At 44.6% G+C, this 12,015-nt stretch overlaps 1 protein-coding gene across 2 annotated transcripts in view; it reads left to right on the top strand.

Moving 5' to 3' along the window:
- The first annotated feature begins 11,162 nt into the window (after positions 1–11,162).
- Positions 11,163–12,015, top strand: part of Nono (non-POU domain containing octamer binding) — a 30,461-nt gene continuing 29,608 nt past the window's right edge. For both annotated transcript variants that reach the window (XM_090326844.1, XM_090326843.1), the window contains exons 1-2: positions 11,163–11,260; positions 11,941–11,998. The gene's annotated coding sequence lies outside the window, so the exon portion shown is untranslated. The remainder of the gene's footprint in view (positions 11,261–11,940; positions 11,999–12,015) is intronic.

The following is a 12,015-nucleotide window of genomic DNA, read 5'->3' as shown; positions in this document are numbered from 1 at the left end:
GGATGTATCGTGAATGCAAACTAGATTTCAAATCTCAAATTGTCAACTTTCTAAACAGACAACTTTCGACAAGTCATTTCTTCAATTACTGGGCCTTATTTTTTCTCAGCTTCGTTTTTGTTTTGTCAGTACTGGGGCTTGAACTCTGGACCTGGCTGCTTTCCCAGAGCTCTTCAGCCCAAGGCTGGTGCCATAGAACCATGTCCAGTTCTCTTGGTTAATTGGAGATAAAAGTATCACAGACTTTCTTGCCCAGGTTGGATTTGAACTGTGATCCTCAGATCTCAGCCTCCTAAGTAGCTAGGATTATAAGCATGAGCCAAGTTCTCAGCTTTTCTTTTTGTTTTTTTGTTTTGTTTTGTTTTGCCAGTCCTGGGGAGTGAACTCAAGGTCTACGTATTGTCCCAGAGCTTCTTTTGCTCAAGGCTAGCCCTCTACCACTTAAGCCATAAAGCCATTTTGGCTTTTTCTGTGTATGTGGTATTGAGGAATCAAATGCAGGACTTCATACATGCTAAGCCACATTCCCACCCACTCAGCTTTTTAGGTCAGTCTTGGGGCTTCAACTATGGCCCTGAGCATAGTCCATAAGGTCTTCAGCTCAAGGCTATTGCTCTACCCCTTGCACCACAGCGCCACTTTTTCTGGTGATTAATTAGACATGTCATGGACTTTCGTGCCAGGACTGGCTTTGAACCACATTCCTCAGATCTCTCAGCATTCTCAGTAGCTACCGGCGCCAAGCTCAGCTTTAAGAGGGAAAAAAGCCAGTGAATTTGAGGCCAGTCTACATTAAAAATTCAAACCAGCAGCCTGGAGATTGGCCTAGTGGCGCAGTGTTTACCTAGAATGCACAAAGACCCAGATTTAATTTCTCAGTACCACATAAACAGAAAAAGCCAGAAGTGGTGCTGTGGCTCAAATGGTAGAGCTCTACCCTTGAGAAAGCCCAAGGACAGTGCTCAAGCCCTGAGTTCAAGTCTCAGAACTGGCAATAAATAAATTAATTAATTAAAAATTAAACAAACATACCGGAAGTTTGGCCTCATGGTAGAGTGCTTGCTTAGCATGCACAAAGACCCAGGTTCAATTCCTCGGTACCACGTACATAGAAATAAAAACCCAGAAGTGGTGCTGAGGCTCAAGGGGTAGAGCTCTAGCCTTGAGAAAGTCCAAGGACAGTGTTCAGGCCCTGAGCTTAAGCCCAGGACTGCCCCCCCCCGGCAAAAATTAAACAAACAAACAGAGCCCAGAGCCCACAAAACCCTGGGTTCAATTCCACAGTAGCACATACTCAGTACAGGCCAGAAGTGGCGCTGTGGCTCAAATGGCAGAGTGCTATCCTTGAGCAAAAAGTGTCCAAAGACAGTGCCCAGGTCCTGAGTTCAAGCCCCAGGATTGACCCCCCTCAAAAAAAAAAAAACTACAACCTGAGTTGCATGTGTGACTGGAGTTCAACTGTCTCTGGTGTGTGTATGGGTGGGGGGTGACAACCAGAATATGTGTTCTGGGATGTGATCCTTTCCTTGATACTATATTGTGAATATTTCAATATATATTATTCAGACACATACATTGTATAATATCAAGAGGAAATTTAGGGTTTGGGTTAATAACTAGGTTTCTCAGATTGAAACTAGGTTCATGGACTGAAACAAATTTATAAATTTACTTCTCATCATTGATAGAAAGCTGAGCATGCAAGGGATTAGGGGCTATGCAAGCATTCTATGTACTTTTTTTGTCAATCTTGGAACTTGAACTCAGGGCCTTGGCCTGTGCTTGAGCTTGCTCAAGGCTAGTGCTCTAAAACTTGAGCCACAGCACCAGTTCTGGCTTTTTCTGTGTATGTGGTACTAAGGAATCAAACCCAGGGCTTTGTGCATGCTAGGCAAGCACTGTACCACTAGACTAACTTAAAACAACTCAAAAGAAGTCCCTACTTGGGCTGAGTTGGGGTATAGCTCAAGTGGTAAAGTATCCATGAAGCAAGTACTACATTTGAGTTCTAAACCACAGTCTTAAAAAGTAAAATAACTGGGCTGAGAGTTTGACCTAGTGGTAGAGTGCTTGCCTAGCTTGCACGAAGACCTGGGCTTAATTCCTCAGTACCACATACATAGAAAAAGCCAGAAGTGGTGCTATGGCTCAAGTGGCAGACTACCACTACTTTTGAGAAAGTCCAAGGACAATGCTCAGGCCCTGAGTTCTAGCCCCAGGACTGGCAAAAAGAAAAAAAAGAAAAATTAAAACAACTTCAGTAGCTTGGCATAATGGGGGTTCAGTATGTGGGAAGCTGAGGCAGGCTAGATTACAAAGGGAGTTACATCTCGAGTGTGTGTGTGTGTGTGTGTGTGTGTGTGTGTGTGTGTGTGTGTGTGAGACTGTGCCTGTATAGACATTTACCAATCCTGCACTTGTGCACTTGAAATCAGAGCGTAGGTTCTGTCCCTGAGCTTTTTCTGCTCAGAGCTGGCACTTCACAGTTCCACTTTGGCTTTTTTATTGCCAGTCCTGGGACTTGAACTCAGGTCCTGGGCACTGTCCTTGAACTTTCTCAAAGCAAGGGCTCTACCACTCAAGCCACAGAACCACTTCTTGCTTTTTCTGTCTATGTGATACTAAGGAATCCAACCCAGGGCTTCATGCATTGCTAGTAAGCACTCTACCAGTAGGCCAAACTCCCAGCTCCATCACTAACTTTTTGGTGGCTAATTGAATATGTCTCATAGACTTTCCAGCCTTAGCTAGCTTTCAGCTCCCCAAACAGAAACCTATACTCCTGTGAATTGCAATAAAAGAAGCTAGATGAAGTAGGAAAGTCCATGCTCCCTACAATTTTTCTTCATCCTTGCTCAAGGCTAGCTCTCTATCACTTGAGTCAAATCTCCACTTGTAGATTTTTGGAACTTTATTGGAGGTAAGATTCTCAGAGTTTTCTGCCCTAGATGTCTTTGAACTAGGATCCTCAGATCTCAGAATCTCTGAGACTGTCTCCAATGAACCTCCAAAAGGCCAAAAGTGGAACTGAGGCTTAAATGAAAGAGCACCTACCTTGAACATTAATGTTAAGGGACAGTGACCAGACCCTGAGTCCACATCCCAGAACTGGCAAGCAATAAAAAGAGCACTTCATTTTGGGGCCAAGAATGTGGCCAGTGGTAGAGTGCTTGCACAGCATGCACAAAACCCTGGATTCGATTCCTCAGTACCACATACACAGAAAAAGCCAGAAGGCATGCTATGGCTCAAGTGATTAGAGTACTTGCCTTCAGAAAGCTCAAGAACAGTGTCCAGGCCCTGAGTTCAAGCCCCAGGGCTGGCAAAAATAAACAAAAATAAAAAATAAAAAAATACTGTAGATGCTGTAAGACATTAAGAAGTTAGTCCCTCTTATCATGTCATAAAGTAATGTGTATTTGTTCATTTATTTTTTTAGTGCTGTAGAACCTCAAGTATGCTACCATTTTAGTTAAACATTTCTTCTGTTTCTGGCATGCGTGTGTGTGTGTGTGTGTGTGTGTGTGATTTTTCTGAAAGTACTGCAACTTGAACTCAGGGTGAGATGCTTGCTAAGTAGGCACTCTACCATTTGAGCTATTTCATCAACTCTTTTTGTGTACATGGATCTTTTTTCTCCCTATCATGGTTTCTCTCGTTCTTTCATTCTCTCTCTCTCTCTCTCTCTCTCTCTCTCTCTCTCTCTCTCTCTCTCTCTCTCTCTCTCTCTCTCTCTCTCTCTCTCTGGCTCTCTCTATGACAGTCCTTGGGATTGAGCTCAGGGTACTGTCTGAGCTTTCTCAAGGTTAGTGCTTTACCACTTCCAGCTTTTTCTGTGTACATGGCACCAAGTAATTGAACCCAGGGCTTTGTGCATGTTAGGCAAGCAGTCTACCACTAGGTCACACTCCTGGCCCTCTTTTTGTTTGTCAGTGATGGGGCTTGAACTCAGGGCCTGGGCATTATCTCTGAGATCTTTGCTCAAGGCTAGTGCTCTACCACTTTAAGCCATGTTGCCACTTCCAGTTTTTGAGTGGTTAATTGAAGGTAAGAGTCTCTTAGGGATTTTTCTGCCCAGGCTGGCTTCTTGAACCATGATCCTCAGATCTCAGACTCCTGAGTAGCTAGGATGACAGGAGAGGCACCAGCACCCAGCTTCACATTTTCTTTTTATTACAAAAATAGATCAGGTATGCTGAGGTATACCCATAACCTAAGCATTTGGATGAGTGCGGCAGGAGGATCTCAAACCCAAAGATAGCCTAGACCAAACAGCAAGGTCATTTCTCAAACAAATAATTAATATAAATAAGTCTGTGGGACTCTTATCTCCAATTAACCACCAGAAATGGAGCTGTAGCTCAAGGGGTAGGGTAATAGCCTTGAGCTGAGGAGCTCAGGGACAGCACCCAGGCCCAGAGTTCAAGTCCCATAATGGGCCCAAAAAATGCTAGAATAGGGCTGGGAGTTAGGCCTAGTGGTAGAGTGCTTGCCTAGCATGCACAAAGACCTGGGTTCAATTCCTTGGTACCACATACATAGAAAAAAAGCCAGAAGTGGTGCTGAGGCTCAAGTGTTAGAGCTCTAGCCTTGAGAAAGTCCAAGGACAGGGCTCAGGCCCTGAGCTCAAGCCCAGGACTGGCAAAAAAAATTTCTAGAACATGCCAAGTTATGGTGGCTCACACCTGTGATCCTAGCTACTCAGGAGGCTGAGATCTGAGGATCAAAGTTTGAAGCCAATCCGGGCAGTTAATCTGAGGGAATGTTATCTTCAATTAACCACCAAAAGCCAGAAGGAGAGGTGTGGCTCAAGTGGTAGAACACTAGAAAGAATTAAGCAAGAGCATAAGGCCTTAAGTTCAAGTCCCAGTATCAGCATAAAAAATGCTGAGTTAAGGGATGGGAGTGTTGCCTAGTGGTAGAGTGCTTGCCTAGCATGCAGGAAGCCCTGCGTTTGATTTCTCGGTACCACGTAGGTAGAAAGAGCTGGAAGTAGTTGTGTGGCTCAAGTGGTGTAACACTAGCCTTGAGAAAGCCCAAAGACAGTGCCCAGGTCCCGAGTTCAAGCCCCCAAGACTGGCAAAAAATACTGGATCAAGGCTGAAGTAGATCCCTTGTTTAACCTGCTTATTGCCCTTGTTTGTTTATTTTTGTTTTGGATACTGAATATAGGGCCTTGTGCATGCTAAGCACAAACAACTACTGAATTACATCTTAGCTGTGCTAATTATGTAATTATTTGTGTAACTTAAAGATTATCTTCCAGGGGCCAGGAGCGTGGCCTAGTGGTACTGTGTTGTTCCCTTGCATACACAAAGACCCAGGTTCGATTCCTGGGTACCACATACATAGAAAAAAGCTGGAAGTGGTGCTGTGGTGCTGTGGTTCTAGACTTAAGAAAACCCAATGCCAGCGCTCAGGCCCTGAATTCAAGCCCTAGGTCTGGCAAAAAAAAAATATCTTCCAAAGTAGTAGTTGGGTTTTATTTGTTGTTGTTTTTGAAAGTAGGAACTATGTAGCTCATACTACCCTGAACTCTCCATCCTCTTGCCATAATCCCAAATGCTGGAATTACAGGCATGAACCATAACAATCTATACATATGTAAAAAAAATGCAAGAAAACAGTCCAAATAGCTAGATTCTCTAGGTAGTGGATTTAAGTCAGAGGGTAGAATTTTTTTGTTTACACTAGTAGATGCTGTTGATTTTTTTTTCATGAGTAGGAATTAGGGTTTTCTTGTTTTGTTTTGTTTTGTGGGTCATGGGGCTTGAACTTGTTCTTGGCACTGTCCTTGAGCTCTTCAGCTCAACTCTACCGCCCTATCCTTGAACCAAGCCCCACTTCCATTTTCTACAGGTTAGTTGGAGTTAAGAGTCTCAGGTCCGTTTGTGCCCAGGCTGGCTTTGAACCTTGATCCTCAGATATCAACCTCCTGAATAGGTAGGATTACAGGCATGAGCCACCACGTACCTTCTTGTTTGTTTTTGCCAATCCTGGGATTTAAACTCTGAGTTTGGGCACTATCCATGAGCTTTTTAAAAATTATTATTTGCTAGTCCAGGGGCTTGAAATCAGGGCCCGAGCACTGTCTTTGGGCTTTCTCAAAGTTAACGTTTCTCAAAATTAGTCCACAGCGCCACTTCCAGTTTTTTCTATGTATGTGCTACCAAGGAATCGAATCCAGGGCTTAGTGCATGCTAGGCAAGCACTCTACCACTAGGGGATCCTACCATCCCCTATCCATGAGCTTTTGTGTTCAGCACTCTTACCACCTGAACCACAGCTTCACTTCCAGATTTTTTTTTTGTCGGTCAAGGCTAGTGCTCTACCACTTTGAACCACAGTGCGAGTTCTGGTTTTCCTGTGGTTAATTGGAGATAAGCGTCTCACAGAGCCTGTGCTCGGTGGCTCCCACTTGTAATTGTAGCTACTCCCAAGGCTGAGATCGAAGAATCCAGGTTCAGCCAGCATGAAAGTCTCTTATCTACAATTAAACTTATCTACAATTAACCACAGGAATCCGGAAGTAGTGCTGTGGCTCTATGTGGTCGAACATTAGCATTGAGCTGAGGCGCTGAGGGACAGCACCTAGGCCCAACGTTTCAGCCTATATGTCCGGCAAAAACAAACAAACAACATCTCACAGACTTATGCCCAGGTGCTCAGGCTGGCTTTGAACCATGACCCTCAGATCTCAACCTCGTTAGTACCTAGGATTATAGCCATGAGCCATCAGCACCTGGTCAATTGTTTTGTTCTTGTCCTTGCTGTTTGTTTTGCCAGTCCTGGGGCATGAACTCGGTGCCTGGGTGCTGTCCCTGAGCTTCTTTTGCTCAAGGGTAGCATTCTACCCCTTAAGCCACAGAGCCACTCATGGCTTCTTCTGTTTATGTGGTACTGAGGAATCTAACCTAGAGTTTCATGCATTCAAGGAAAACACTTGACCACTAAGCCACAATCCCAGCCCAATCCCTACCTGTTTTTTTTGTCTTTTGGGCAGTCCTGATCCTCAGATCTCAATATCATGAATAGCTTGGATTATAGGCATGAACTACCAGCACCTGGCCCAGATTTTTTTTTTTCAATTGGAGCTTGAACTCAGGGAACTGGGCCCTTTTGTTGAGCTTTCAAAAGGGTAGCACTCTACCACTTGAGGCACAACACAACTTGCAGCTTTTTTCTGTGCATGTGGTACAGAGGGATTGAATCTAGGGCTTTGTGCATGTTAGGCAAGCATTCTACCACTAGGCCAGTCTCAGCCTGGAGTTTCTTTGTTTTGGTCTAGTTCTTGGGGATTGAAATCTGGGCCTGGGTGCTGTCCCTGGGCTATTTGTTGTTGTTCAAGGATAACACTCTACCATTTGAGCCAAAGCTCGATACTTGTAGCTTTTTTTGTGGTAGTTCATTGGAAATAAAGAGTTTCATTAACTTTTCTCAATAGGCTAGCTTTGAATGATGCTTAGATCTCAGACTCTTGAGTTGGTATGTTTAGAGGTGTGAGCCACCCACTTCCAGGTTTGAATCAGGGTTTTTGTTTTGTTTTGCAGTGCTGAATCCCAAATTAAGGACCTTACACTTGCTAGGCAAGCTTCTTTTTATTTTTGTGGGTCATGGGGCTTGAACTTTGGGCCTGGGCACTGTCCCTGACATCATCAGCTCAAGGCTACCGCCCTACCCCTGGGCCTGGGCAATGTTCATGAGATCTACATCTCCAGGCTACTGCCTTCTCCTTGATCCACAGCCCTATTTCCCGTTTTCTGGTAATTAATTGGACATAAGAGTCTCAGGGTCTTTTGTGCCTGGGCTGGCTTTGAATTGTAATCCTTAGATCTCAGCCTCCAAAGTAGCTAGGATTACAAGTGTGAGCCACCGTGCTCGGCTTTAGGCTAGCACTTTTCTAACCTAGTAGTTCCCACAATACACAGGGCTCTTTGTTCTTAAACTTTTTCAGATCATAGCTGGCTCTTTACTACTTGAACCAAACCTCCAGTTCTGACGTTTATCTCGGTATTAGAGTTAATTTTGTAGTTAATAGCACTCTTTTGGATATGTCTGCCTATGATAGCTTCAAACATTGATAGAAGGATGCAGAATTGTCAAGGATTATAGGGGTGAGCTACTTGTGCCAGACTTAGGAATTAGTTTTCTGTTTTTTTCATAACATGTTATTTTTCACGGAATCTGGATCTAAATACAGTATAGGAGTTAGAAGCATGGCTCCTTGGTAGGGTAGCAGCCAATGAACATTAAACCCTAGGTACCAGATTTCATCTCGAAACAAAAAGAAAAGGCAAGAGAATATAATATGTTAACCACCAAACATATAATTTTTTTGGCCAGTCTTGGGACTTGAACTCAGGGCCTGAGCACTGTCCTTGGGCTTTCCTCAAGGGTAGCACTCTACCACTTAAGCCACAGCACCACTTTCAGCTTTTCTATGTGTGTGGTACTGAGGAATTGAATCTGGGTCTTCATGCATGCTAAGCAAACTACTATGAGGCTAAACTCCCAACCCCCAAAACATATTTTTACAGTACTCAGGGCTTCACATTTGTTACTTAGGCATTCTATACACACACACACACACACACACACACACACACACACACACACTATTTTATGGTCTGGAACTTGTGATTGTACTCCCTCAATCCCAGGTGCTAGGATTAAAGATGTGTCTTCCTGGGCCTACTTTCCATCTCTTCACTTTAGTTAAGTAGACATATAGTGCAAGGCTCCATGCCTGTTATCCCATTAATGGGGAGACTAAGTTAGGAGGATCTTGAGTTCTTGGTTAGACTGGACTACATAGTGAGACCTTATCTCACTAAGAAAAATGAAATAAAAATCCAGTTACTGGGGCCGGGAGTTTGGCCTAGTGGTTGAGTGCTTGCCTAGCATGCACGAAGACCCGAGTTCGATTCCTCGGTACCACATACATAGAAAAAAGCCAGAAGTGGTGCTGAGGCTCAAGTGGTAGAGCTCTAGCCTTGAGAAAGTCCAAGGACAGTGCTCAGGCCCTGAGCTCAAGCCCAGGACTGGCAAAAAAAAATCCAGTTACTCTGTTGCATTATCAATTCTTGTAAGGATATATATGGCTATAAACTACTGTAGTAAACAGAACAAAAACAGGACTTAAGAAGTAATTGTGTGGATTACTACTATAATTAATTTTGGGGGTCATTTGTGGAACTTGAATGCTAGGTCTGAGTGTTGTCCCTGAGCTCTTCTGCTCAAGCTTACTGCCCTACCTCTTGAGCCACAATGCTGCTTCCAGTTTTCTGGTCATTAAATGGAGATCAGAGCCTCACTGACTTTTTAGTGCCCGGGTTGGCTTTTGACCTCAGATCTCAGCCTGCTGAGTAGGTAAGATTACAGGTGTGAGCCACTGTGGCTGGCTATGGATTACTATTATTGAGCTACAACTCTACAGCTTTTGCCAGTCCTGGGGCTTGAACTCAGGGCCTGCTCAAGGCTTAGCGCTCTACCAGTTGAGCCACAGCACTACTTCTGTTTTATTCTGTGTATGTTGTACGAAGAACCGAACCCAAGGCTTCATGCATGCTAGCCAAGCATTCTACCATTAAGCTACATTCCTAGCCCTATAGACAGGTTTTTGCTGATTAATTGGAGCTAGGAGTGTTAGGAGCTTTGTGCGTGTGTGTTTTGGGGGTCATGGGGCTTGAATTCAGCCTGGCTGTCACAGAGCTCTACAGCCCTAGGTTATCACACTATTCTTGAGCCAAGCCCCACTTCCCATTTTCTAGGGGTTAATTGGAAATAAGAATCTTAGGTCCTTTTGCACCCAGACTGGCTTTGCATCTTGATCTCAGATCTCAGCCTCCTGAGTAGCTAGGAGCTTTTCTGTCCTGGCTGGGTTTGAAGTACAATACTCAGACCCCCATTTACTATCTAGGATTACAGTTGTAAGGACAGTATAAAATGCAGTATAAAATGGTGCCAGTTAGGATACCCTGTAACTGAGTATGAATTAGTAAAAATTATTTACAAAGGGCTGGGAATGTGGCTTAGTGGTAGAGTGCTTCCCTAGCATGCATGAAGCCCTAGGTTTGATTCCTCAGTATCACATAAACAGAAAACGCTAGAATTGGCGCTGTGGGTCAAGTGGTAGAGTGCTACTCTTGAGCAAAAGAAGCTCAGGGACAATGTCCAGGGTCTGAGTTCAAGCCCCAGGACTGGCACACACAAAAAAGATTATCTGATTATCAGTTGAACCTGGTAATTCTTGGTTTACCAAAGAAGTGAGTTAGGTCATTACAGAAATAATGAAGGTTATTACCTTGATAAGCTTCCCATGGGATACAGAATAGGTCTGATCTGGAAATCTCCACGGTGTCCCTGGCAATGCCGACCAACCTGTTGAATATCTCTTTAAATGATAGGAACAACGACATTTAGATTGCTGAATTCCCTGGTTACCATAGAAACGAAGGTGCCAGTTACATCTCTGTGTAATTGCAGAAATTTAAGGTGTCAAGAACTCGTCTTCCTGCATCTTTTCTATAACCATCACCATTTCTCTTGCGTTTTCTGAATACCTCTGGCAGCAGGAAAAAGGAAGTATAGATGTGAACTGAGGTACAGGGTGTGAGGGTACAAGCCCTAACGAGGAAGTGTGAATAAAGAAATATGGCGGGGGCTTTTTTTTTTTCAGTAGGAAAAGACTACATCAACTACACTGAATACAATGACATTGTTACTCTTGAATCTTGCACAGGCGCAGTGCAGTAATTCTCAGAGTACGCCTACATGCGCATTTTCTTTCTTTTTTCCTTTCTTTCTACTTTGTGATCTCTTCCTTATATCGTCGGTCGCTTTCCCCCTCCCTCCACTCGGTCAGAGTCATTCCATTAGTCCCTTCAAGTCTCCCTTCCGAACGCCTACACCCCTTCTTCTCCCTCCCCCTTCCCCTTCCTTTTCCGTCTCACGCGCACCGCCGCTAGTGCATGCGCATTAGGTACAAAGCCGCGCTCTTTGTCCCCATCTGTCGTTCACACGAAATCAGTCTTTGGTATTCGGTAGCCAATAGAATCTAAGAAATGGCGAGAAAATGATTCCGCCTTTGGAGATAATCCTTGATTGGCAGCTCAAACATCCAATGGAGAGCGCCCTTTCGTACCCCTTGGGAGGCACCGAGCTCCGTCGTCTCGTTTCCGGCGGTCGCGCGCTCTTTTCTCGGGACGGTGGAGGCCGTGTAGCGTCGCCGTTACTCCGAGGAGAGAAGTATTGGTAGAGGGTGAGTTTGGGGACGGTTTGGTTCTTGTTTAAGGGGAAAGTATGAGTTCTTGTTATGATTTGGAAAGGAAAAGGCTTGGGCAAGGCGAGATTTGGAGAGAGGATAATGGTTCCCAGGCCTCTAGAGGCCTTGTGCGCGCTGCCTCCAACGAGGACCGAGCGCGTTGGCCTAGGGCTCTCAACCCGCCTGGGGCTTTAATCGGTCGCCCGCTTTCTCTTCCTCCCAGTTTCTTTGTGCGACTCATCAGTAAGTCTAAGCAGGGTATGCAAGTTCCCGGCTTCTGCGCTGCCCTGGCTGAGGGTGTGGGGTCTATTATGCGGGAGCCCTGAAGTCGGGGTTGGAGAAGGAGGAGGCGCTTTGTCGGATGCTCCTCCTCCTGGCTCTGTGAGGCCATTAAATTCCAAATGGGCCAGTAGGGCCCCTCGAGCGGTGTTTCTTTGTGGGAACTCTTAGTTGGGAAGTTCCTTTTAGGTTACTTCAGATCCTCCAGTCTTTTTGCTAGATTCTTGAACCTTCATTATTATTATCTTTGTTATTGTTGCTATTTTCATCTTGCTGCCTAGCATTTCGAACCATTGACTGTATGACTCTTCTAAATGAAATTTAAATGTTATGTCGCACATTTTCCGCTTTGAAAAAGGTTTTCCTTAAGTTGACCCCTTTCTTTGTGTTTTTAACAGAAAAGTCGAGGTTAGGAGGGGCCTGGCAAGCACTTCGCTGTCAAGAATCGAAGTTGAGGTAGGTGTAGTGGAGAA

This window comes from Megascapheus bottae, chromosome X (genome assembly GCF_031878675.1).
Source record: "Megascapheus bottae isolate mThoBot1 chromosome X, mThoBot2.hap1, whole genome shotgun sequence".
NCBI classification, from domain to species: Eukaryota; Metazoa; Chordata; class Mammalia; order Rodentia; family Geomyidae; genus Megascapheus; species Megascapheus bottae.
The sequence above is the reverse complement of the archived record's forward strand: the minus strand, read 5'-3'. Positions and strand labels throughout refer to the sequence as shown.